Source organism: Pongo pygmaeus, chromosome 5 (assembly GCF_028885625.2).
Source record: "Pongo pygmaeus isolate AG05252 chromosome 5, NHGRI_mPonPyg2-v2.0_pri, whole genome shotgun sequence".
Taxonomy (NCBI): Eukaryota; Metazoa; Chordata; class Mammalia; order Primates; family Hominidae; genus Pongo; species Pongo pygmaeus.
The window spans coordinates 44,398,451-44,423,623 of NC_072378.2; the positions used below are offsets into that span (position 1 = coordinate 44,398,451).

Genomic DNA, 25,173 nt, shown 5'->3' on the forward strand with positions numbered 1-25,173 from the left:
GATTGTCATAACAGAGTTTATTTTTCTGAGTTAAAAAGTTTCAAGATTTATATGATTTATTGGCTTTAATACCAAAGAGGATAAATCAGGATAATAGACTTAATAAGAGCAAAGTTAAATGGTGAACTGGTTTCATGTTTTGAAAATAAAATTAGATTCTGTGTTCATTTTTAAGGAATCATGACCCAAGAGAACTGACAACACTGGTGGGAGTTTCTAGGAAGGGGAGAGGAGCCAAGGGCTTGCTCTGGGGTGATGGGGAGGAGCAGGCAGATCTTGGAAGAGTATGGTGAGTTCAGCACTGATGGTCTTCATCCAACATGCTGAAGAGTCCAGCAGGAGAGGCGTCAGGAGCCAGGGGTGGGGTTCTAGCTGGGTCAACTAATGGACAGTGAACCAGAGAAATTGACTTGGGAGCTGCTTGTGGCCAACTGGAATTGGAACAAGGGGAGCTAAACCACTCTGATGGTGAGTGCAGAGAGAGAGGAGGATGCCCTCAGAGCACCAACCTTCAGGGGCAGAGGGCTTGGTGGGGGGTCCCTGAGGGGAGCAGAAAGACTTCCAGATGATGAGAGGTTGAACCTGCTGGGAAGAGGCTCTTTGGAAGTCTTGTTGGCCCTAGAATGAATTTCCCCCAAGAAGCTGAGGCTGAGAGGAGGAGGCCTCTGCTGACTTGGTGAGCGCAGTTTCCAAAGGGTTTGGAACCAGAAGGCTGCTGAGAGGGCCTAGGAACAAGTGGGAGGTCAGGAAATAGAGGCAGTGTGTGTAGACTTCTTTTTTAGAATGTGTGGGGTTCTGAAGGAAGGAAGGAATTGAGGTGGTGATTCAGGGAAGAGCTAGTGGGAACAACTGGAGGAAGTTTGTGGGCAGAAGGGAAGGCTCTTGGGCAGACAGAGGGGCTAAAGAACCCCATGAAATGAAAAAATCTGAGGGAGTCAGTGCCCACCCTGGGTAGCAGTGTTCAGATCCCTACACTCCACCAATAGCTCCTGTTAATCCCATTTTTCCAATGAGGAAAGTGAGACTCAGAGAGGCTGACTTGCCCAGGTGACTGCTAGAGAGAGATAGGCCTGGGATGGACACCCAGGTTTGTCAAGTTACAAAGCCCATCTCTCAACCTCTGCCCCCTCTCCCCATGCTCATCATGGTTTCAGGGTTTTCCATGACCGTGACCACCCCCATCACCACTACATTGTCACCGTCATCACGACCACCGTGGCCTCCACCACTATGACCACCTCCGTCACTGTCCACCCCACCACAGTAATTACACTCACCAATACAAGATTTCCTGTGCAGGACACATGCAGTTTCTGTCTTTAGGGGTCTCCTATTCTGAGAACATGCAAACAGCAGAACAGGCGAGCAGAGACAGTCAGCCAGAGCCTCTGCAGCATGCGGCTGGCCAGGGGCTGTGCTGGTCCTATAGTCAGGCTTGAGCTTCCAGCTTCTTTCTGAGGAGGGGGCATGTCAGAAACTGGTTTTGCCATTTGCTCGTCTTTTCCCATGGCAAACTCCATGGGCCTCCTCCATCACCCATCCTCACCCCACCCCAAATCCTCCGTTCATTGTCTCTGAGCTGAGAAAATTAAACATATTTTTCCAAGGGAAAATCCTTAGGGAAGGGAGTGTGCGCAGAGGGATTAGGGGCTGGGCTGAGGCCCAGCCATTCCTGGTCCTCCTCCGAGACTCTTGGCTTCCCGCAGGGACATGCTCCCCACTCACCAGGGCCCCCTTCCCTCCCCCAGCACCACCACACCCCTCCTTGGCACAACCAGGGATGGGAAGCTCAGGAGTACAGCCTGGGCCTGCCACCTCCATGTCTTACTGGGCAGACCCTCCATAGAGCTGCCCACAGGCCCTCTCCACCAGGCCTCAGGCCTGGAGAGAGAGAGGTCTGGGATATAAGAGGGAGATGAAGTGGGGATGAGGCAGGCCTGGGGATGCTCAGAGAAAGTTTCCACACTGAGCAGCTTGTTCTGAGCCATGCTGCCAATTCCCCCTCCTCACTAATCCCGGGATTAGAGAAAGTGGAGTCTGGGAATACAGGAGCCAGAGTCTGGGGATGGGCACAGTGTGGTGAAGGGAACCAGACAGGCTTGCAGTGGAAGCACTGCTCAGCCCGTCACATGCAGCCGCTGTGTGGTCCAGACAGGCCATTGACCTCTCTGAGCTCCACGCCCTTGTTTGTCAAGTGAGCATCATTTAGATAGAGCACATGTGTCAGCTGATGTGTTTGGGAGGCAGTGGCGAGTTGCATTGGCCGTTGTTGTGAGCTCTAAGTGCAGGAAAGAGGGGTTAGCAAAGTGTGTGGCTATTTCTTGCCCCTCCAGACATCACTCCTGGCCTCTTGAGCCCTGGAAGGCCGAGCTGCTCACTGGGGAGAACGTGTGCTGGCATCAGGATGGCCGGGTGGGACCTCCGCTCCACTGTGTGAGCCGGCGATGACTCATCCTCGCCAGGCTGCCATTTCCAGGTTGCTACACCAAGATGCCTTATAGGCCTGCTTCCAGGACTGAGTGAGAGTTAGCATAGGCAAGGGTCTAGCCCAGTGTCTGTGGGTGTCTGCCTCACTTCCCTTTTTCCTTGGTCTGAACCCAGTGAGTCCAAGCCACTGATTCATTCTGTGTACTCAGAGGGGCAGACAGGGGTTCCAGCAGTCCTTATCTTGCCCTATGTTTGCCATACCCACTTGCTCCTCTTCCCCAAAGCCATTTTCGCCTGTCACTGTCCTTGCTCAGGAGCCTAGCATAAGCTCCCAATTCTCACAAACCAGCCTTCTCAGCCTGGCATTGAAGGCCCCAGCACGCCCGCCTCCAGCCCCATCCTCTCTGACTGTCTCACCAAATGCTCCTCACCCCAATCTCTAACGTGGCCCTGGCTGACCCCCTGCCTCCCCCTGGTCCCCGCAGCACTCATGCCTGCTGCCTCCTTCCTCTGTCCTCCCTAGACTTCCGAGCTGGGCCCCGCCTCATTCATCTTTGAGTTCCTACGGATGTAAAAAGTCACAGACAAACCAAATCTCCAGCAGCAGCAGAGAGGAAGCCTATCAATAACAGGCCATAACGCAGTTATCAGGCGGATTGGCTTTGGGAAAGAAGCAGGTAATCGAATCTCCCTTCGGGTGCCATCTGTCTCCATTGCCCCTGCCTCACCCACTGGATGCCCACCTGCGTCCGGCGGCCAAGCCTGTGGGCCTGGCGGTAATGCAATTACAGAACCATTCCATTAAAGGGAGCTTGGGTTCTTTGGGGACAAGGGGAAGGGTTCCAGAAGGACAAGCAGGAGAGGACAAGGACAGGGTCAGAGGGAAACAAATGCAGAAGCGACACCCACGGCCAAGATAGATCTGGAAAAGAGTGCAGAAGAGTATGCTGTTCTCAATATTCCTGTTTCTTTTGAATTCTTACCCATATCTTCTCCCTTTCAAGTTTCTGGAACTGCTGCTTTGTGGGAAGGTCCCTAGCACATAGAAGGTGCTGAGACACATCAGCCCAGACTTTGGCACCAGGCTGCCTGGGACGGAACCCCACCCTGTCCCTGGCCAGGTGTATGACCTGGGGCAGGCTAGTTAACCTCTCTGTGTCTGAGTTGGCCCCTCTGTAAAATGCAGATGGTGACAGCAATAGTGATAGTGATACCCACATCGCAGCTGGCTGTGAGGACTCAACGAGTTAATCTAGTAAAGTCTTAGAGAGGGCCTGGCCTATGGGACTCCCACATGGTCATCCATTCAGGTGGGATGACTGCTCCTAGAGGGCTCCCTTCAGGGGGGGCCAGAACCCGGCCTGTGTACAGTGAAATGGTGCAGGGATGATCTCTTTACAGCCGGGCAGTGGCCGGCAAGAACTGAGCTCCACTTCTAGGATCATAACTGAGCCCTATTCCTCACTGTCTGTCACAGGGGCCGTGTAGGGACAGGAGGCAGCTGGTCCCTTGGCTTCAAAGGCAGCCCACTCCTAGAGCTTCTCATTCCACTGATATGGGGTGAGACCCAGGCATTGGTAACTATTTCAAACTCCCCAGACAAGGCTGACAAGCAGCCAAGGGTGGAGACCACCACCTCTGGCCTGGGAGACCAACATGAGTGTGGTTATAGTGCCTGGCAGAGAACCAGCCAAGAGAGGTCAGCAAGACCAGGAAACACAGGCACCTGAGGACCCCAGACCCTCAAGGCCACCAACCTTGAGCAGGCAGCAAAGGGTGGCATGGAGTCTCTGGCTGCCAATTCCTCATTCAATTATTCCACAGATGTTTACTATCTGCCTGGTCTGTGCTGGGGCCTGGGCAAGGCCCTTAGGCTCCAGAAAGGCGAGACGCAGTTCTGCCCTTCAGGCCACAAGGTCTAGTGGGGGAAGCAGTGGCAGTCCAGAATAAGAGCAGCAGCTGCTGGGAGGCAGTATACCCTGAGAGAGCTAGAGCTGGGGAGCACGGGGCACGTTATACGTATTTTTGACATTGACACTATACTGAACATACTCTTAGAATTCGTATTTTTCAGCAATAACTTCCCACCTTAATAAACAGTCATGCACAATACTATTTTTCAAGGCCACATCATATCACACCACATGGGTGTGCTGTAATTTATCTAGCCCTCCCTCTGCTGCTGGATATTTAGTTTTTTTCAGAGGCATCACTGAGGAGGGCTTATTTTCCTTGCACAATGAGATGCACAAAGGCGGCAGCAAGCTACCGCTGATGTTATAGCTGTGTGTGCTGCCATCCACAGCCCAGGTTCTCTCTAGCTTTCTGTCCCTTCTGCCTGAATTTGTGGCTTCCTCCTTCATGCTCAGAGAATGGCTGTTGGACTTCCAGCCATCACATCCACGTTGTAGGCGAGAAAAGTGCGGAGAGAGAAGAGCAGAGCATGCTGCCTGCTGAAAATTCCCCCCTTTAAGCAAGAAAACCATACAGTTGATCCTGCAAGGACATGCTCCCCACTCACCAGGGCCCCCCTTCCCTCCCCCAGCACCACCACACCCCTCCTTGGCACAACCAGGGATGGGAAGCCCAGGAGTACAGCCTGGGCCTGCCACCTCCATGTCTCAGGGGGCAGACCCTCCCTAGAGCTGCCCACAGGCCCTCTCTACCAGGCCTCAGGCCTGGAGAGAGAGACATGGCCAGGGCCATGTCTAGGCCCACCCTAGTTGCAAAGGAGCCCGGAAAGTCCAGCCTTTGCTGGGCACACTGCTGCTGCCCTGAAGAGAGCTGGAATTGTATTAGGAAGGAGGGTGGGGAGGAAAAGCGGGCACCTAACACTGTCTGCCACCTTGATCCTATAGCACAACAAACTGAATGCCTTATTGTGGATACGCAGCCTGGGAGGCAGTGGGTCCCCCAGGCACAGATTATCCCAATAGAGGTTAGCTGATGACTTTGCCAGAAATGTCTTGGCGAGGATTCAAACAAAAGAAGGAAATCAAGAGGCTCCACAGCTCTTTTTGGCCTTAGGGCTTTGGGGGAAGAGTCCCACACCCTTAATTAGGTTATTCTATAGCTTGAGTTTAACGGAGAAAGTATGATGAATTGGAAGTCACAGGTTCTAACCTCCCTCTACCTCTCACTGTGCAACCTGTAGCAAATTCTTAAATTTTCTGAGCCTCAGATTCCTCTGCTATAAAATGGGAATAAAGAAAGTTACAATTATTTGTCATTAATATGTGCTGGACACTATGTGAATTATTTACATGAATTATCTTAATTCTGACAACTCTGTGAGATGGTTGTTACTATTTCCCCCATTTTACAGACAAAAAACTATGACACAAAAAGGGTTAACAGTGAAACAATGCTCTTCCCCACCCCCCTCAAGCATTATTGAGGTATAGTTGACAGATAAAATTGTATATTTTTAAAGTGTCCAGGGTGATGATTTGATATATGTATATATTGTGGCATGATTCCCGCCATCAGGTTAGTTAACACATCCACATCCCTCACATAGGAGGCAACATTTATTGCCACTGCACCCTCCTCTCTGCCAGAATCTTGTGGAGTTAACCGTGATACACATGTGAACTGTGACATGCTTTACAAATAGTACATGTTGGAGCCTTCTGTGCTGCCTTAGGACTGTAGACTAGAAGAAAAATAACAAATTCACTTACTCATTTAAGAAATATTTCTCATTCAACGGCTACACTCCAGTACTCTCTTAGGGCAGACATCAATAACCAAACAGAAAAAGCATTTGTCCCTCAAAGAGCTCACATTTTAGGCCAGGCGCGGTGGCTCACGCCTGTAATCCCAGCATTTTGGGAGGCCGAGGCGGGCAGATCACGAGGTCAGGAGATTGAGACCATCCTGGCTAACATGGTGAAACCCCGTCTCTACTAAAAATACAAAAAATTAGCCGGGTGTGGTGGCAGGTGCCTGTAGTCCCAGCTACTCGGGAGGCTGAGGCAGCAGAATGGCATGAACCCAGGAGGCAGAGGTTGCAGTGAGCTGAGATCGTGCCACTGCACTCCAGCCTGGGCAACAGAGCCAGACTCGTCTCAAAAAAAAAAAAAAAAAAAAAAAAAAAGCTCACATTTTAATGAAAAGAGACACAGAGCAAACAAAATCAGTGAGTTTATGTTGATACATACTTGATAGATGGTGATACATGCTATGGAGAAAACTAAAGTAGAAAAGGAGAGTGTTAGGATGACTAGGGGCTGCCATTTTAGATGAAGGGGTCAGTAAAGGCCCCTTCTGTACAAAGGGGACATTTGTAGGAAGCAAGGGAGCCCATTACATGGACACCTGGGGAAGGTGTCCCAGGCAGCCGGAACAGCTGGTGCAACGGCTCAATGTGGGCACTTGCTTGGGATGTTTGAGAAACAGCAAGAAGGCTCAAGTGCCTGGAGTGGATTGGTGGATTGAGTGAGCCGAGAGTGGGGAGAGGAGGTCAGGGGCAATAGGGTAGGGGCTGGTTAAGGTTTTGTGGCCACTATAAGGATGTCGGCTTTTGCTTGAGGAAATGGGAGCCACCAGAGGGTTCTGAGCAGAAGGGTGATATGATGTGATCTGCTTTTAACAGGATCACTCTGGCCACTGCTGAGAATTGGCTAAGCAAGGGGGCAGGCAGGAAGACCAGTCGGGGGCCATGCAATAATCCAGCGGAGAGAGGTAGGTGGCTTGGCCCAGGTGGTCATGGTGAGTGGGTGAGAGGTGGTCAGATTATGGATGGTTTTGGTTTTGGTTTTTGATATGGAGTCTCACTCTGTCGTCCAGGCTGGAGTGTAGTGGCGCAATCTTGGCTCACTGCAACCTCTGCCTCCTGGGTTCAAGTGATTGTCGTGTGTCAGCCTCCCAAGTAACTGAGATTACGGGTGTGTGCTACCAGGCCCAGCTAATTTTTTGTATTTTTAGTAGAGACAGGTTTCTCTATGCTAGCCAGGCTGGTCTCGAACTCCTGAGCTCAAGTGATCCACCCACCTTGGCCTCCCAAAGTGCTGGGATTTCAGGCATGAGCCACCACACTTGGCCAGATTATGGATGTATTTTGAAGATAGATAGAGCTGATAGGATTTACTCATTGATTGGACAAAGTAAGGAAAAGAGAGAGAGAAGTCAAGGATGACTCCGAGGTTTTTGGGTCTGAGCAAGCTGGAGGAAGGAGTTGTCATTAACTGAGAGAGGGAAGACTATGGGGAATGAAGATTTGGGAGAGAAGATCAGATGCTTAGTTTTGGACATACTGATTTTGATCTTCTCAGTAGACCTCCAGGAAGAGATGTTAAGCAGACAACTTGAATACACAAGTCTGGAGTTCAGGGGAAAGTCTCAGGCCTAAGATATAAATGAAAGGGCCATGAGCATATAAATAGTATTAAAGCAATGACAGTGACTTAGTTTACCAAGGGAGTAAGCACAGAGGAGACACAGAAGGTGTGCCAGTACTGAGCCCTAGGGCTTTCCAGTGTTCGGAGGTTGAGGAGACCAAGACGGCACAGCCAGAGAGGTGGGAGAAGAACTGAGAGAGGGCAGTGTCCTGGAGGCCAAGAGAAGAAAACACAGATGACTTATCTAGAAACAGCCATAAAAGCTTTCAAAAAGTTAATGCCCTTTAACTAAAATATGTGCTTCAAGAATACATTGTAATTAAATACTCCTGACTGTGCACACAGATTGATGGCCAAGGATGTTCTTGACAGTGTGGGTTATAAAAGTGAAAACAGAAAACCACCTGAATGTCTAACGATGGGGTCTTGGCTAAATAAATTAGGATACATCCATGTGATGGTATAGCTGACAGCCAGGAAAACTCACTTTTTTTTTTTTTTTTTTTTTTTTTGAGATGGAGTCTCACTCTGTCACCAGGCTGGAGTGCAGTGGCACAATCTCAGCTCACTGCAACCTCCGCCTCCTGGGTTCAAGCGATTCTCCTGCCTCAGCCTCCCAAGTAGCTGGGACTACAGGCATGCGCCACCACGCCCAGCTAATTTTTGTATTTTTTGTAGAGACAAGGTTTCACCATGTTGGCCAGGATGGTCTTGATCTCTTGACCTAGTGATCCGCCCACCTCAGCCTCCCAAAGTGCTGGGATTACAGGCGTGAACCACTGCGCCTGGCCTGAAAACTCACATTTTGTGGAAAATTTTAAGACTCCTGAAAGACCTGCATGCAGGTTTGTCTTCATGATCTATTATTAAGTGAAAGCAAGCTGGTTACAAATCATTACAGTCAACAAGGTCTCTGTATCAGTCAGTTAAGAACATGGGAGCCACTCTAGGCATTGCAAGCAGAAAAGGATTTAGTCCTGGGGATTAGTGTATACAAAGGTGTGGAAAGGCTGGCTTGGGTTCTTTGCTAGCTTTTAGGGTGTTAGGAAGTTGCTGAAACCACAAGATACCTGAGCCTCTAGCACCAAAGCAAAGAAAATGCCTGGAGGCTTCTCAAAAATCTCCTATCTGCTGAAGCCCACGCAGCTGCCCACAGCTGCCACCAGGAAAATATTATGATTTATGCCTCTTTTCCATCTGCCAAATCTTGTGAAAGTGCCTCTCATTGGCTGGCGAGGATTCTGAGGATTGTAGCTCCCTGGCTTCCAGCCCCTGCTGGCCAGGGAAGCATAGGTTAGGGGAGAGAAATCATATCAAGTTGCCAGCAGACAATACTGCACACTTTACAAATATTTCCTTACATAGATAATGTGCCTGGAGAAAAGACTGAATGCATAAATGCTGTGGCAGGCCAAATAACATCTCCCAAAGATGTCCACACCCTAATGCCTGGAACTCGTGAATACATTATGTTACTTGTCAAAAGGGAGTTTGCATGTGATTAAGGTTAAAGACCTTAAAATCGGGATATTTTCCTGGGTCATCCAGGTGGACCTCATCTAATTGCATGAGCCCTTAAAAGCAGAGAACATTCTCTCTACCTTTGCCTTCTGCCATGTCTCCCATCTTCCCTTTTTGCCACATCTCTCCTTTGCTTCTAGCACAGTTTGGAAAGGATCCCTCCAAGTCTGAGGATCCCTGGTTCTAGGGAGGGGAGGGCAGGGGCTGTTGGTGTCCCTAAGCTGCTAACACCAGGTGGTATCTGTCCAAAAAAGAGGCTTTTCTATGGAAATTGCATTGTTTTTCCAAAAAGCAGTCATCTTGCCCTCTTGGCTCAGCCTCATACAGCACATCTGGGACGCGTTTACTAGAAACTTCCCCCGGAGGCCTGGGCCTGGTGCAGAAATTGAGAAGACTGGAAATGAGTAAGACTCATGCCAGGGCACTTAACAGGATCCACCAGTGGCACCTACTTTTCCACAGGAAGCCACACAAGTCAAGAATCCACCATAATTTTGCAAGATGGCTCCAGGGAAAGCCCTCCTGGGTTGTGCCTCAAATGCCCAAAGGGCTCCTCATTCTGCCATGCACCCCACCTCGTTCTGAAGGCCTAGCCCTCATTGTGTGTGCACATGCAACATTCTGAAGGCCTAGCCCTCATTGTGTGTGCACATGCAACCTCCAGGGCCCATCTTGCCTCTTTCTATCCAAGTGCCTGCCTTTAGTGCCTGCCCAGGGTCCTGACTCCCCCAAGGCTGGGACCTGCCTTGCTTTTGCCTTTCTTGTCAGAAGCTGGACTTCTGTCCTTAGCCCCAGTCTGATGGCAGGAGACCCTTCCTGCTGACCAGCCTTCCCACTATATTCCCAGTCTCCCATGGCTGGGAAATAGGGTTGGCTTCAGTTGTCCCTACTGGGATGCACCAAAAGTAGCAGGAAAAGATTCAAGAACCCTTTAATGCTCACAGCTTCGTCAGCATCTACAGGTTGTTCAGTCCCCTGCCTCCAGAGCAGGGTGTCCACCACTCACTCTTGCTGGCCTCCTGTCAATGGCTGACCATGCTCTTCTCACTTTGCCTAAAACTCAGTTTACCCCCACACCTGTCTATATGCTCTATTTTCTCTCCTGATGAAAGAGTGGAGAATGTGTCTATACTCACTCAGGTACACAACACAGTTACAAAACCACCTTCCTTCCTCTTAAATGACTGTATCAATTAAAGGTTTGTAGGCCCGGAAGATGCTAAGGTTCTAGGTCAAGGAATTTCCTCTTCTGTGCTCCTAGAGCGGACAGTTGTAAGGAAAGGAAGGGCAGCTCAGGGAGGACATCTAAAGGGCCCTCTTGTCTCCTGGTTACCTGGCCTCAGCACATCACCCTCGCCCTCTGCCACTTCAATCCCTGCCTAGAGGGGACAGAGGGGACACTGGAAAGTCCCCTCCCTCCCTCCCTCTAACCCTCTCCTCTCTCCAACAAGCCCTGGGCACAGCAATGTTCACCCAAGAGTGATGATGAAGTCAGCCAGGTTCCTAAGAAAGGGTCATGGCCAGAGGACTTCGAAACTGCTTCAGGAAATGGAGGGAGGGTGCGGTGACATCATATATTTAGGACCAAAGAACAGTCCTAGGGATGCTGGAGGAGATGGAGGGGAGGGCGTGGTCACTGCTTTCAGAAGCTGCTGCATGAAGGCTGCATGCTAACTCCCTGTCCTAGTGTAGGAGTAGCCACCTGTGCCTGCATTGAGTCCACTAGCCTGGGAGAGGCCCAAAGTTCTGGATCATGCCTCCCTCAAAAGACTGGGGCTCAAGATAGTCCTGAGGGTGACAGAGGTGCAGGGCTTCCTCAGGGGGCAAGCAGAAGAGTCCTGGTTTTCTTCCAAGGACCCCTGCTCCTTGCTGTTCAGTCCTCTCCAGCCTTCCTCCCTTCCCCAGGCCTTCTCATCCCCCTGCTCGTCTCCACATACTCTGTCAGCCTTGAGGAGGCTCTTGTGGATCCTCATTCCTTCGGGATAGGAGGCCGACGGCTACGTCCTGAGCCTCAGCTCTTCCCTGGCCATGCCCCCGCCTCACACCTCCAGCCCTGATTTTGAGCCTCTGCTTCCAAGGGAGGAAGATGAACGACGGAGGAAGTTCTGAGCTAAGGAAGGGAGTATTGATGAAAGTGTGTTGACAAAAGAATGTGTCAAGACTAAGTATGATTCTTTCCAGAAGTACAAGAAAGCCAAATTCTGGGAAACTCAACATAACCTACTATATTAACATGTAAAATAGATTAATTTTCCCAACATGTTTAATAGGGAGACTCTAAAAGTAGTCCCATTAAAGTTGACGTCAGCTCTCCCCATAAACTATCACCATTAGTATTTAATATTGTTCTGCAATTACTTGACAATGCAGTTAGATGAAAAATAAAATAAGGGCATAAATATTGTAAAAAGAAAGCAGTTATTATCATTGGATGATATTACTCTATACTTGGATATTCCAAGAGAATCAGCTAAAGAACTTTTAGTAATATCAGGAATTTATCAAAGTGGCTAGTTTAAAACAAGATTTCCTAAATACAAGAAATAACTAATAAAAGAATATGGAAAAACATCCCATTAATAAGGTTAACAAAAACCTAACATAAAACACATAGAAAAAAGTGTGCAGATACATGGAAATAGCTGTAAAAGCTAAAGGAGGGACTTAGGCATAGACTTGAATCGATGGAGAAAGACCTTATTCTTGGATAAAAAGTCAGTGGTATTGTAAGCATGTCAGTGTCACCATAATTAAACTATAAATTCAGCATACTTCTGTACAAAATATCAGCTGCTTTTGGGGGATAATTTGACAAAATGATTACATACAAATTCCTCTGGAAAAATAAATATAAATGAATAGAACATTCCTGGAAGGAAAAATAAGTAAACTAACAAGGAAAGAGTAGCACTATAAAACATTTTTCAAAAATATTATACAGCTACAATAATTAAAATAGTATGGGACTGGTGCCTGCATACAGATCAATTGTAAAGAATAAAAAAATTTTAAATAGGCCCAAATAAACATGAGAATTCAATTCAATAAATTGAGATACTAGTCAGATATTTGGATCAAAAATAAATAAATCTGGATTCGCTACATCACTCCTAATATGGACATAAATTCCAACAGGATCAAAGATTTAAAGAAAGAAAAACATTTTAAAAATAGTCATAAAAGTGCCAGAAGAAAATATGTGTAAATGTTTTCGTGAACCTGGGATAGCGATTTTCCTAGTCATAGAACAAAACAGAAGTCATAACAAAGAAGATTAACAAATGTACCTACACAGACATTCAAGGAAAAAGCTCCATAAACAAAAACAAAGGACAAAATACGAGAAAAGTACCTGCAAGATGTATGACAAAGTACTAATTTTCCTAATTTAAAATAAGACATTTTTTAAAACAATAAGAAAAAGATTAAACAACCCAATGGCAAAATATAGGCAAAGAATACAAACAGGTCATTCACAAAAAACACAACTGGCTAATGAAAATATAAACAATGTTCAATCTCACTAATCATTTTAAATGCAAATTAAAACAAGATCTAATTTTTCATTTATCAGATTGACGAAGATGAAGAAGGTGATACTATACAGTGTTGTGGAAGACATGACAACACAGGCAATCTCATACAATGCTAATGGAATGAAAATTAGTACACTCCACAGCAATTAGGCGTTATCTATTATATTTTAGTTTAGTTTAGTTTAGTTTTTGAGATGGAGTCTCACACTTGTCGTTCAGGCTGGAGTGCAGTGGCACGATCTCGGCTCATTGAAACCTCTGCCTCCCAGGTTCGAGCAATTCTCCTGCCTCAGCCTCCAGAGTAGCTGGGATTACAGGCGCCTCTCACCACGCCCGGCTAATTTTTTTGTAGTTTTAGTAGAGATGGGGTTTCACCATGTTGGCCAGGCTGGTCTTGAACTCCTGACCTCAGGTGATCCGCCCACCTCGGCCTCCCAAAATGCTGGGATTATAGGCGTGAGCCACTGTGCTAGGCCTGGCGTTATCTCTTAAATTTTAAATGTTCTGGCCAGGCGCGTGTGGCTCATGTCTGTAATACTAGCACTTTGAGAAGCCAAGGCGGGCGGATCATGAGGTCAGGAGTTTCAGACCAACCTGGCTAACATGGTGAAACCCATCTCTACTAAAAATACAAAAATTAGCTGGACGTGATGGTGGGCATTTGTAATCCCAGCTACTCGGGATGTTGAGGTAGGAGAATCACTTGAACCCGGGAGGCAGAGGTTATAGTGAGCTGAGATCACGCCACTGCACTCCAGCCTGGACGACAGAGCAAGACTCCATCTCAGAAAAAATAAAAATAAATAAATAAATAAATAAATGTTCATATTCTTTGACCCAGCAGTTTAACTTCTAGGATATTATGCAAGTGCCCAAAGATATATGTACAAAGGTGTTCATGGCAGCGTTGTTTATAATTTTTAAAAAGGGAAACAAATCACAGCTTCATTTATAGGGAGGTGGTTAAGTAAATAATAGCACATCCATAGAGTGAACTACTCTGTTGCTATTGAAAAGAATAAGGGGCTGAGCACGGTGGCTCATGCCTTAAATCCCAGCACTTTGGGAGGCCAAGGCAGACGGATTAACCACTTGAGACCAGGAGTTTCAGATCAGCCTGGGCAATATAACAAGACCTTGTCTCTATTTAATAAATAAATAAAAATAAAAATAAAAAAGAATAAGGAAGCTTTATGTATATACCATCATGGAAGGAAGTCTAACATAAGTGAAAAAACAAATTGTTAACCTTACATGTAACATATTTTTAAAATAATATGTTTTAATCATGCCTTGGCCCATCCACTTCTCTTTGGAGGTCCCTAAGGAAGCTTAATACATAAAAACAGTGGTAAAGGCAGGCAAAATGTCACTTTAATACTCACTGGGGTCCTGGCCTCCAGTGGGCAGAACAAAGGCCCCTCTGACAGTGCACACAGAAAGGATCCAGCGGTTCCTGGGGCTCCCTCTACCTTCACATCCTGTCACTCTGCCTGGGCCCAGATCCTCCACCTTGCCGTGCATGCACACAGGGGCCACTGCTTGGCTCAGAAGACCCCCACCCTCTAGTGGTTCTGGAATCTCTTCCTTCAGGGTGTGAAGGCCAGGGAGAGAGGCAGGGGAAGGTGCTGACCCCACCCTCTGGGGTCAGAGGTGCCGAGCCTCCCGGATGCAGGGGGTGGACCAGAGCCAGGAATTGCAACAGCTGGCCACGGGGTTTGTGGGTGAGTGGGCAGCCTGCTGTGGTGAGGAGGGGAAGGATTTGTGGGAAACATGGTTGGCAGAAATAGCCAGGATGGCATGCACCGGCAGCCTCTGGGGGGGGGACCCTTGCCCTCAGCCAACTCCCTCAGGGTCCATCCTGGGGCATTGCTGGCCACCTGGCCACCCTACAGGCCTTGAGTCACTTCCTGTGTTTTTCTTTCCCCCCAGGTAGGCTCTTGACTCACAGCCCTCCTTCTCTTCTTCCTGTCCTTCTGTGGCTTAAGGGCAAGGACAAGACCCACCTGAGGGTCAAGAGAAAAGTTAGGGGACCTTGGCTTGGGATAGATGCCCTCCCACCCAGACCTCTTACCTCAAAGGTTACCTGAGTCAGTCAGTCCCCTGTGTCCAACCCAGCCCAAACAGGGACTCACTGAGTCCCTCCTAACTCCTTCCCTCAGAGAGAAGGGCTGGAGTGCTCAGACCTCCTGTCTGCAGCTTCAGCAGCTTCTGCCTTCTCTCCCAGTCCTGTACCCTAACCTGGATCTCACTCTCTCACATTACAACAAACTCCCTCAGGAGTTCCATCTTCTCAACAAATATTTTCTAACTGAATTGGAGTCAAGGTAAATCTCCAGAGTAGGATCACAGGGCCAGCTGGTTGAGCAACACAGAAGCAGAGTCCTCTCCACTGGGGACACTTTGGTACTCATGATTGGTTGTCTACTCAGCCTCTGTCCCCACACCCCTTTCCTCCTTTAAAACCCAACCCTCTCCGCCTCCTCCACAGTAAGGCCCTGTGCCTCACCAACCAGTTAGCAAAGTCTCATTCTCTCTAAAGGAATGGGTATGTGGCCTAATGTTGGCTGATGAGAACTCAAGAGTAAGTTTTCTAGGGGCTCTCCAGGGAAAAGTTCTTCTTATTTGAAAAACAGACCTTCAGAAAGATATGGCCCCTCTTCAGCCTCCAGGCATATTATGTCTGGATGCGATGTCTGGACTTTCAGCAGCCACCTTACAACCATGAAGGGCGCTATAGCACCTGAGGAGCAAATCAACACGCTGAGGATAGCAGGGCAGAAAAACAGACAGAACCTGGATCCTTGATTATGTGATAGATGCACTCAATTATCCTCCCTAGACCCACGGTCCCTGGGGACTTTTCTCAGGAAATGAAAACTTCCTGTATTGTCTAAACCATTTTGAATCAGGGCTTCTGTTACTTGCAGTTAAAGGGCCCTGATGATACAGCTAGATATTTGGCAAGTATGGATGAAGAAACCAAATGAGTAGTTGTGAGCAAGGGGGGTGCATAGCCTGAGGAAGAAGACCACATTTCCAAACCTCTGGCTCATGTTTAGCCTCATGACATGAGACCAGGCCAGCTGGATGCTGAGAGAAGCAGGAGGAATTTGGATTGTGTGTGTACAAAGATGTAAGAAACAAGAGCTGGAGTGAGGGTACCTCAGGGAATCAGTAGCTCAGGTGTGGTGAAGGAGAGATACAGAGATGTTCATTACAGCATTGTTTATTCATGATTCCAAAAAGACTGGAAGCAATCCAGAGGTTTATTTACAGAGAATTGATTAAACAAATGTTAGTATGTCCATAGAGTGGGAGCTGGGTATCAGCAGAACCCCAAAAGAGGAGGCACCAGCCAAGTGGGAGCCCTGGATGGGGTCATGTGGTCCACCAACTGTGGACCTCCATCGAGCACCAGGTCTTCTCCTCACCAGCTTGGAAGGAGGAGACTTTGGCCAGGCTCCTGGTTCAGTTCCTGTCACATATTTCTTTGCATTATACATTCCATTCCCTGACTCCCCAGTACAGCTCTGACTCCCCAGCACTGCCACTCCCTTCTCAAGGGCAGGGACTCCCTCTCCTGTGTCTCGGGGCTGCCTGGGCTAAGCATAGTGGTTGGGGCCTGATTACATAGGATCCAGGAAGAAGACAGCTTTTGTCAAAGGTAAGGGAGGAGGAAGACTGTCTAGAAAAAAAGAATCAGGAAAGTGGAAGGGCCAAGGTTTACTGAGTGGGACCATTGCTATGGAACCAGGAGAGGGAAAGAGATGGGCAGAGGAGGAGATGAAGAAACAGACTCCAGAGGGAGGGCAACAGAGCTAGGATGGGGACAGGAGAGCCAGAGAGGAGATTCAGCCCCTACAGCACCATGGGAGGGCACCCAACTACAACCCACGGTAATGCATTTCACCCCCAACCCAGTGCCAATACACATGGCTGTGCAGAAACTTGAAAGAAACATTTCGCAAAACTACACTTCCCCCTACAACATGTAAAGCACTCTGTTTTCTATTCTATTCTACTTCATGTTTTTCAATGCTGGTCACAACCTACTGTTAGGGTTGTGACCAGCCAGGGAAAAGGTCCATGCAGAGACCAAGCACAGGCATTTAGACTCTTTATAGCAATTTCTTCTCTTGAATCCCACAATACAAAATTGGAATTTGGGCCGGGTGCAGTGGCTCAAGCCTGAAATCCTAGCACTTTGGGAGGCTGAGGCGGGCAGATTGCCTGAGCTCAGGAGTTCGAGACCAGCCTGGCCAACATGGTAAAACTTCGTCTCTACTAAAATACAAAAAAATCAGCCAGGCATGGTCACAGGTGCCTGTAATCTCAGCTACTCAGGAGGCTGAGGCACAAGAATTGCTTGAGCTCGGGAGGCGGAGGTTGCAGTGAGCGGAGATCATGCCACTGCACTCCAGCCTGGACAACAAAGCAAAACTCTGTCAAAAAAAAAAAAATTGTACTTTGTCTTATTTTATTTTTCTAATCATTTCTTTGCATTATACAATATTATCAGTTTATGACAAATTGGAATTTTCTGTGAGACAGAGTCTCGCTCTGTCGCCCAGGCTGGGGTGCAGTGGCGCAATCTTGGCTCAGTGCAACCTCCGCCTCCTGTGTCCAAGCAATTCTCATGTCTCAGCGTCCTGAATAGCTGGGATTACAGGTGTGTGCCATAACACCCAGATAATTTTTGTATTTTTTGGTAAAGATGGGGTTTCACCACGTTGGCCAGGCTGGTCTCGAACTCCTGGCCTCAAGTGATCTGCCTGACTCAGCCTCCCGAAGTGCTAGGATTACAGGCATGAGCCACTGCGCCCGGCTGACAGATTGGGATTTTTTTAAAAAAAACTAGTTGTTCTTTCAGGTAGCTTGAAAAGCACTGTGTTGGAGGATACGGGCCCTGCCTAGCAGCTCACAGTCCAAGATGGAAAACTCCTCTGGCCTTTCCACACTGGGGAGCAGCCTGCAGACCTGCCTTCCACAAATGCCCCCTTCCCTGCCTATCAGAATCCTCCAAGGCTCAGTTCAACGCTATCTCTCCAGGAAAACTTCTGAGATGGCACCCGCCTGCACTCGCTGTTGCCCTGGAGCTCTCACAATACACTGCCTGGATCCCTTTACCCTATTTCATGTTCTTGTCTGGGTGGCCGTCAATGGACCTGCTTAGCATAGATTCAGGCCATGGGTCTGACACAAGCACAGTTTTGCACATAGTAGGTACATCAAAGGTAAGAGAGAAAGAGGAGCACAGACAGGGTGGGAAAAGGAGGCAGATGGAGGGATGGGCGCTATGGATGGTCACCAGGGATGGAAAGTCTGAGTCCAGGTTCTTCTGACACCGCAAAGTCAGAGAAGGGCCGTGGGTAGAAATCCTGGGTGTATCCTAGCCTAAGTGGTTCAAGGAGGGGAGCAGGGTAGGGGGCCCACTGGAGCAGGAAGAAGGGGGTTGCTCTGAGCCAGGTTTCCCCAGGTACCATGGAGCCTGTCCTGAGGAGGGGAACAAGAGGTGGGTCTCGGGAGAACTGGGCAGGGCCTGGGAGCTATTGTTTGCCCTCAGAGGAGGCAAAGAGGGGAGCCCTCTGAAAGTGGTGCTGGGGGTTCTTCACAGAAAGGGCAGAGAGTATGCTAAACCCAGGCAAGCCCACAAGAGGTCATTTCATCCAACTTCCTGCCTCCATCCCAAACTCTGGTAACAACATCTGGACTTTCCATCCTAACATGCCCTGGAGCTGGGACGTACTGACTCCCTTGGATGGTTTGTTTCCCTCTGCCCTGAAAGCCCCTGCCATCCTCACATCATTTTGACAGTGTCTTAGCTTTGAAATTTTGCTGTGTGACCTCAGGCAAATCAGTTGACCTCTCAGAGCCTCAGTTTCCTCATCTGTTCAATGGGGATAATAGCACCAGGGGTGCTACTGTGGGAACAAAGTGAATAATGCATGGGAAGTGCCCGGCAGGTGGTGGGTGTTGGTCAGTACCCTCTCTTGCCCCAGGTTGCTCCCTGGGATGGCACTCAGCCAGGAAACTTGGATATCATGTAGTGTGTCTGCTGTGGGTCCAGCAGTCTGGCAGAGCAAGGAGGAACGGGCTATCTGAGATGGACAGTGGGTAACCAAAGAAGGCCTCCAAGAGGAGGTGAGTTGTAGACAGGAACTGATGCCTGAACTATGGAGTAAAGGGAGAGCAATCTTCCCACGTGGCAGACCTGATCTCTGCAAAGACTCATGAGAAAGAAAAAGCTGGGGTGGGAACACAGGGCGGAACAGCTGGGCCAGTTCCTGGAATGGGGAAAAGTGTGCAGAGGGGACAGCTGGCAGAAAGGGCCACCGGGTGCCATTTCTGAGGGTCAGCAAGCCTGGCATGCTCCTGGCCCTGCTCAAGACGGTGACGAGTCAGCAGGGGAGGAACTCCCACTGAGCCAGGTGAGCGGCCCTGGCCTCAGGAGTGAGGCTGCCAGCTTGCCTCCAGGAACTGGCAGCAACCCTGGCAGGGACAGGGGCAAGGGCCTGGGGAGTGGAACGACGTGCTTTGTGTGCGCTGGCCATGGTGGGGTTGGCTCTTGAAATTTTCCTAGAATAAGCTGGAGCCCAGGGGCAGAGCTAGGGCTGCCTCTGCTGAGAAAGCCTGACCCTGCAGTCCACCCAGGATGACAGGAGCCCCCACCTCAGCCCTCAACCCTCCATCTTCAACCAGACCCTTCACAGCCTGCACCGCCTTGGCTCAACCAGTAGCTCCTCCACACTCACCCACGCCCTTCACTCCCGCCTGGGGCACACGCACTCCCCCGCACCCTGCGCTCAGTGCATGCACCCCCCCACCACACACACACAGGCAGGGGTCACCCAGTGTCCAGTGGGTTTATGGAGAGAGGGGGTTCCCCTTGTACTAGACAGTATGAAGAAACCATGATGTGGGGGGCAGAGAGCAACAGACACAGAGAAAGACAGGAGGGCCCGATGGGAGAGTTATGGCCAGAGAACAGGACAAGAAAGAAGAAAGGGACAAAGAAAGGGGGAGTAGAAAACAGACACAGAAAGACAGAGGCAGTGAGGGGAAGGACCTCAGAAGAAGAGCAGGACACTGTCCTGGGGGTTCCTGGGGCTCTGGTGGTGGACAGTGGTGTGCACTGCCCTCAGCCCTACAAGCCCCCAGCGCCCTTGGTCACCCACTCTGGGCCTGCCACCAAGAAAGTTCCTAAACTCTCTCCTCTTCTCACAGTTCCCTCCCCCGGCCCGGTGTCACGTTCAGGTAAAATATTCAGGGCTCACCCCCCACTTCAAGAGGGAGGAAGTCCTGAGCTCCCAGGTCCAGGCTTTAAGGGCTGGGGACCAGGCCCTCGGCTTCTGCACGGTGCTCCACACAGCTGTGTAAAATGCAGGGCCCTCTGACATCTGTCCATCCCTGGTGTAAGCAGACCTTACTTGAGCCCCAGGCCTATTGACCCCCAGAGACAGCATCTCTGCCACTCACTCACAGGAGCCCCCAGAATCCAGCCAACATAGCTTCATTTTCTCCCTATAAGGCGTTGCTTGCTTTTTGGAGGAAGCACTCCTCCCGGCCTTCCAGGCCTATCTTGCCACCCGAGGACCACTGACTGTTTCCATTGTCCTCGTCTCTTCTCTAGGAGCTCATTTCCTCTGCATACTCGGAGCTTTTCATCTCCTGCCTCCTTCAGATGCCCATAAAGAGGCCAGGCATACCCAGTCTGGCTCAGGTACCCGGGGAAGCTACTGACTGGCCAGAGAAAGGTCTCCTTCCTCCTTTGTTTCTTGCCTCTCAACCAGTCCCCTCTCCATGACAAAATATTGTCTTCAGTCCCACCAACAGTTTGGAGGTGGACACTTTGCAGGGGAGGCTTAAACTCTAACCACTACATGCTCTTCACCTTCCCTCAGCTGGGTACACAGGGTTTCCCCCTTAGGGAAGCAACTGTATTGCCTCTCTTCTAGAAAATTAAAGCCACCCAAGGCTTCAGTGCCAGGCCCTTTATTATGAATTCCTCCAACAGGCCTGGAATGAAAGCCAGGCTGCTGACTGGGGCCGGCCCTCCAAATCCCCTCCAACCCTAACAAGGAAGAGTGGCATCTTGCACAATGCCACTTGCCTGGCCACCTGCAGCCCCACAAGTCCACCTCCTCATTCTCGTTCCCGAGCACTGCCAGGGGCCATCAGAAAGAAAGAGGGCTAGGGATGGGAATGGAGACTGAGTCCTAGAGGTAGGGAGGACCAGGGACTGAAAGAAAAGGAGAGCAAGAAGGAGGGAGGGGAAGACCGAACGAGAAAAAGATGTCGGGGGTGGGGGTTGGGGTGGGGTGGGATCTGTGGAGAGAGAGTGGAAGAGAGAAAGAGATGGGGAGAGAGACAGGGAAAAGAGAAATAAGAGTTATGGTAAGCAAGAGACAGGAACAGAGAGCCTAGGCTTCCCCTGGCTTCTCTAGACCTCTCCAGTGGGATTTAAGACCTCAAGCAATCCTGGAGATCAAGATGGAGGCTTGGCTTGCGGCTTGAGGATCAAACTGTCTCCTGGAAACTACCCCCATGCCCTGGACCCAGCCTCTGTGGCCCAGGACAGTAGTGGGGACAGGTTAAGGCTAGGGAGTGCCTTTGCCAGGCACTGGGAAAAGACACTGCAGGCCCCAAATTGTGGTTAATCTCCAAGGACACGCAGGAATGCAGCAGGAGAGACTAGGATTAGACAACAGGGAGAACTCGACGACAGCTAGAGCCCCGGGATTCATTCCCTGCAAGGGCAGGGAGGTTGAGGGGGCAGAGGAGGAAGGAATCTGCAAGGAGGGAGCTGACGTCCTCCTGGAAGGCTAGAAATGAAGCACAGGCAGCCCAGTCTTCTCCCACCTCCCTCCACCCCCAGCGATGAGTCAGGGATTCCACACAATGCTGAATTCCTGTCTTCCTTTGGGCAATGATACTTGACACTCTCCTGGGTTTTCTCTCCTGCCACAGAAGTAAAATCTTCAACCATTCTCAAGGACTTCTTTCTCCTCAGCTCCCCAGACAGGCCCCTGCTTTCCTGTGAGTCACTGTATCTTCAAAGCCCCTTCCTGCCTCAGCCTACCCCGCTAGCTCTCAGGCTCCTGGCTTTGCACTTGTTGTTCTGTCTGCCTGGAACCCTCTTCCCAGAACTAGCTTCTTCTCATCCACCAGAAACCAGTTTAGATGGCACCTGCTGAAACAGATCAGCTCACAAAGGTCCGGCACAATGCCTGGCCCACAGAGGCATTCCTGCGTGCTGTAAGTGAATGAACTGTGAATCAATGAATGCAGAAGATTCTGAGGGGCAGAAACCACATGCCCTACCCTCAGGGAGCCCACGATCTGATGGTGGAGACTCAGCCTCTGCCTTGGAACCCCTCAGTGAGCAGAGCTGTGGAACTCAAAGAAAGGAAAGCCTTGCCTGGGGCCTGCAACCAGGTTCCCTCTGAACTTCTTGGCAAGGAAGTCTTCTTCTAGGTCAGGGCCCAGCCCACACCTGCTACAAAGGCAGGGCCCAATAAACATTTCTGGGAGGGAGGGGAGGGGAGGGGAGGGAAGGGGAGGGGAGGGAAGGAAGAAAGACATCTCATGGCCCTTTGGCTTTTCTTTGAGGGCTGCACTCTGGTCAAGAGGCTCCCTGGTGACCAGGGCCAACTGGCCCTTTCCATCAGAGCCAGGCACAGGAGAGCACAGAGTGGGTGCTTGCTCCATATTTGAGAGCAGAATAGAGCTGGAGGACTCTGGGCATCGAGAAGCCAGGCCCCAGGCCCCAGCGACAAGGCTACCTCAGTTTCCAGACCCACAATGAGAGCAACCAGAGGAGGGAGGGGAGAGGAGGCAGGCTGCCACGGGGCCAGGAAGAGGCAGCTAAGGCGGTGTGGGACCCACCTGAGGTGAATGGATGGCTGAGCCTCCAGGGTGGCCTCAAGGGTTGCAGGGGAGACCAGACAGGGCTAAGGGTTGTAGTCCTGGTGGGATCTGAGCCTGGGGAAAAGGGAGAAGCTGGGGAGGAATCCTTCCACCAGCCCTTCAAGGCGAGCAAAGCCCCCTGCACTCCCCCAGCCCCAGTGAGAGCAGCTGGTTAGTGGATCAGGATCATTGCCTCAGGAAGGCAGGGGAGTTTCTGTGAATGAATCTTTTCCATGCTCAAGCCAAAACCTAAGTCCCTAGCCCAGCCGGCAAAGCTGCCGCTTCCTCTCTCCAGAACAGCAAAGACCTAAGGCACTGGGAAGAGACCTGCCACTTGGGGCACCTCCCTTCAGGCCACCCTGGGGGTGGCTGCTGTGGCAGAAGTGGAGGAGAGACAAGTCAGGATGGGAGACTTTCTCCTGAGCTGGCCTCTGTGTTCTGCTATGATATCCCTGCCCCAGGAGACAAAGTGCCACAGAGGGTAAATAGCAGGGGTGGAATTTAAACCCTGAGAAAGTGAGCAAAAAGTCACAGACTTTCTGGGTCTATGCAGGGATAAGAGCTAAATGCCAGGGAATGAGTAAGTGCTGAGGCATGAAGCCAGGGGTTAGTGGGTCAGTGACCCACCCCATCCACCTATTCCTTAGCTGGCCATCATTAGGGAAATGATGTATTTATTTAACCAACACGTACATAGTGCAAGGTAAAGCACAAATACCTAACAAATATTAATTCAGTGATTCCCCAGAACAAACCTAGGAAGACAGCACTATTGTCATCCCCAGTTGCAGATAGGGAAACTGAGGCCCAAGGAGGTTACCTGACTTGCCCCACATCACACAGCTGGAAAGTGGCCGAACCGGGATTCAAACACAGACATGATGCTGCCCCAGTTGAGTCTTGCTGCTGCCATGATTTCAAGGCCTGGAAGGGGTCAGAGAAAGTCAAAAGTCAGGAGGCCAGCATCAGAGTAGGGCAAGGACCTCCCCCAGCAATGGCCAGAGCCTGAGAGAGAGCAGCTGATGTAATTGCACCCCTTGTTGCAGGGGTGGGGAGTTGGCCCAGGCCCAGGGAGTGGCCAATGGCAGGGCCCCTGCCTCCCTCAGCTTGCCAGGGAGAAAAGGAACCCCTCCAGGGTATTTCTATTATCTGGAGGAGAAAGTGAGATGGGAAGAAAAGTTGGCTGGAAAGCAGACCGAACTTGCAACTTGGTTTAATAACCAAATCCCAGTTCTCCCTGTGAGCCAGGGCTCCCTCCCACTGTCCCCTCCAGAAAAATCCAGGCCAGGCCTGGGTCTGGGAACAAAGAAGCCTGTCCCCACAACCCCCCCTCCCCCAGCTCCCAGCTCCCTACTAGAGCCCCAGAAGTAGGGTCCATTTCTCCTGGAACCTGCAACGGCCCCTCCAGGCCTCCAGTCCCACTCTGGTTGGTCAGGTGGAGAAAACTCTTCCCGAACTCAAAGAGAAGAGGAGGATCCCAGAGATGGGTGACTGCATTTTCCACCCTGAATATGAGGCTGTGTGGGTTGGAAAAATAAACGGCACTGGTTGGGGAAGGGGGAGTGAACTGTTTGAATGAGGGCTGTCCTGAGAAATGCCGGTCATGTGGTCCTCGGTCCAAATGAAAGGTCAGAGCACCCACTGCGCAGTCAGAATGGCTGGGGAGCGGGAGGAAAGGGGAGGAGCAGAGTGGGCAGTCCTCATACACACTCACACACAAACATTCACATACATCTTCACACACACCCACGCTCACATACACACACACATATCCATATACACATTCACACACATCCATATACACCTTCATACACACACACACATTCATATACATCTTCACACACACCCACGCTCACATACTCACACACATATTCACATACACATTTACACACACCGACACTTATACACATTCACACACATCCATATACACCTTCACACACACCCCCACACACATACACACTCACATTTATATACATCTTCACACACACTCACACACATTCATATACATATTGCCACACACTCACTCTTACACATTCACACACATTCATATACACATTGCCACACACCCACTCTTACACACTCACACACATTCATATACATTTTACACACCCACACACTCACACTCACACATTCATATACACATTCTCACACACCCACACAAAACACAAAAACGTTCATATACATATTCATAGACACATTCACATACATCTCACACACCCCACACACTTACACACACACATTCAAATACAGTCTCATGCACACACATTCATATACATATTGTCACACACACACACTCATATACGCTCATACATTTATATACACATTCTCACACCTCGACACACTCACATGCACTTATCTACACACTCATACATGGAGACACTCAGATACTTAGATACACACACACACATACATGCAGACACACACTCCAACACTCCTAC

The 25,173-nt window shown here is 49.8% G+C and overlaps 1 long non-coding RNA gene across 2 annotated transcripts; it reads right to left on the reverse strand.

The window, feature by feature from the left end:
- LOC129038629 (uncharacterized) lies at positions 1 to 23,752 on the reverse strand. Of its 2 annotated transcripts, XR_010126518.1 has the most exons (4): positions 23,556 to 23,752; positions 22,715 to 22,810; positions 1,278 to 1,454; positions 1 to 381 (listed from the first exon to the last, which is right to left on the reverse strand). It is a non-coding gene; the product is annotated as an uncharacterized LOC129038629 (long non-coding RNA). The 2 variants fall into 2 exon arrangements; XR_008503192.1 differs by lacking the exons at positions 22,715 to 22,810; positions 23,556 to 23,752 and adding an exon at positions 14,901 to 15,061.
- Between the last annotated feature and the right edge of the window lie 1,421 nt (positions 23,753 to 25,173).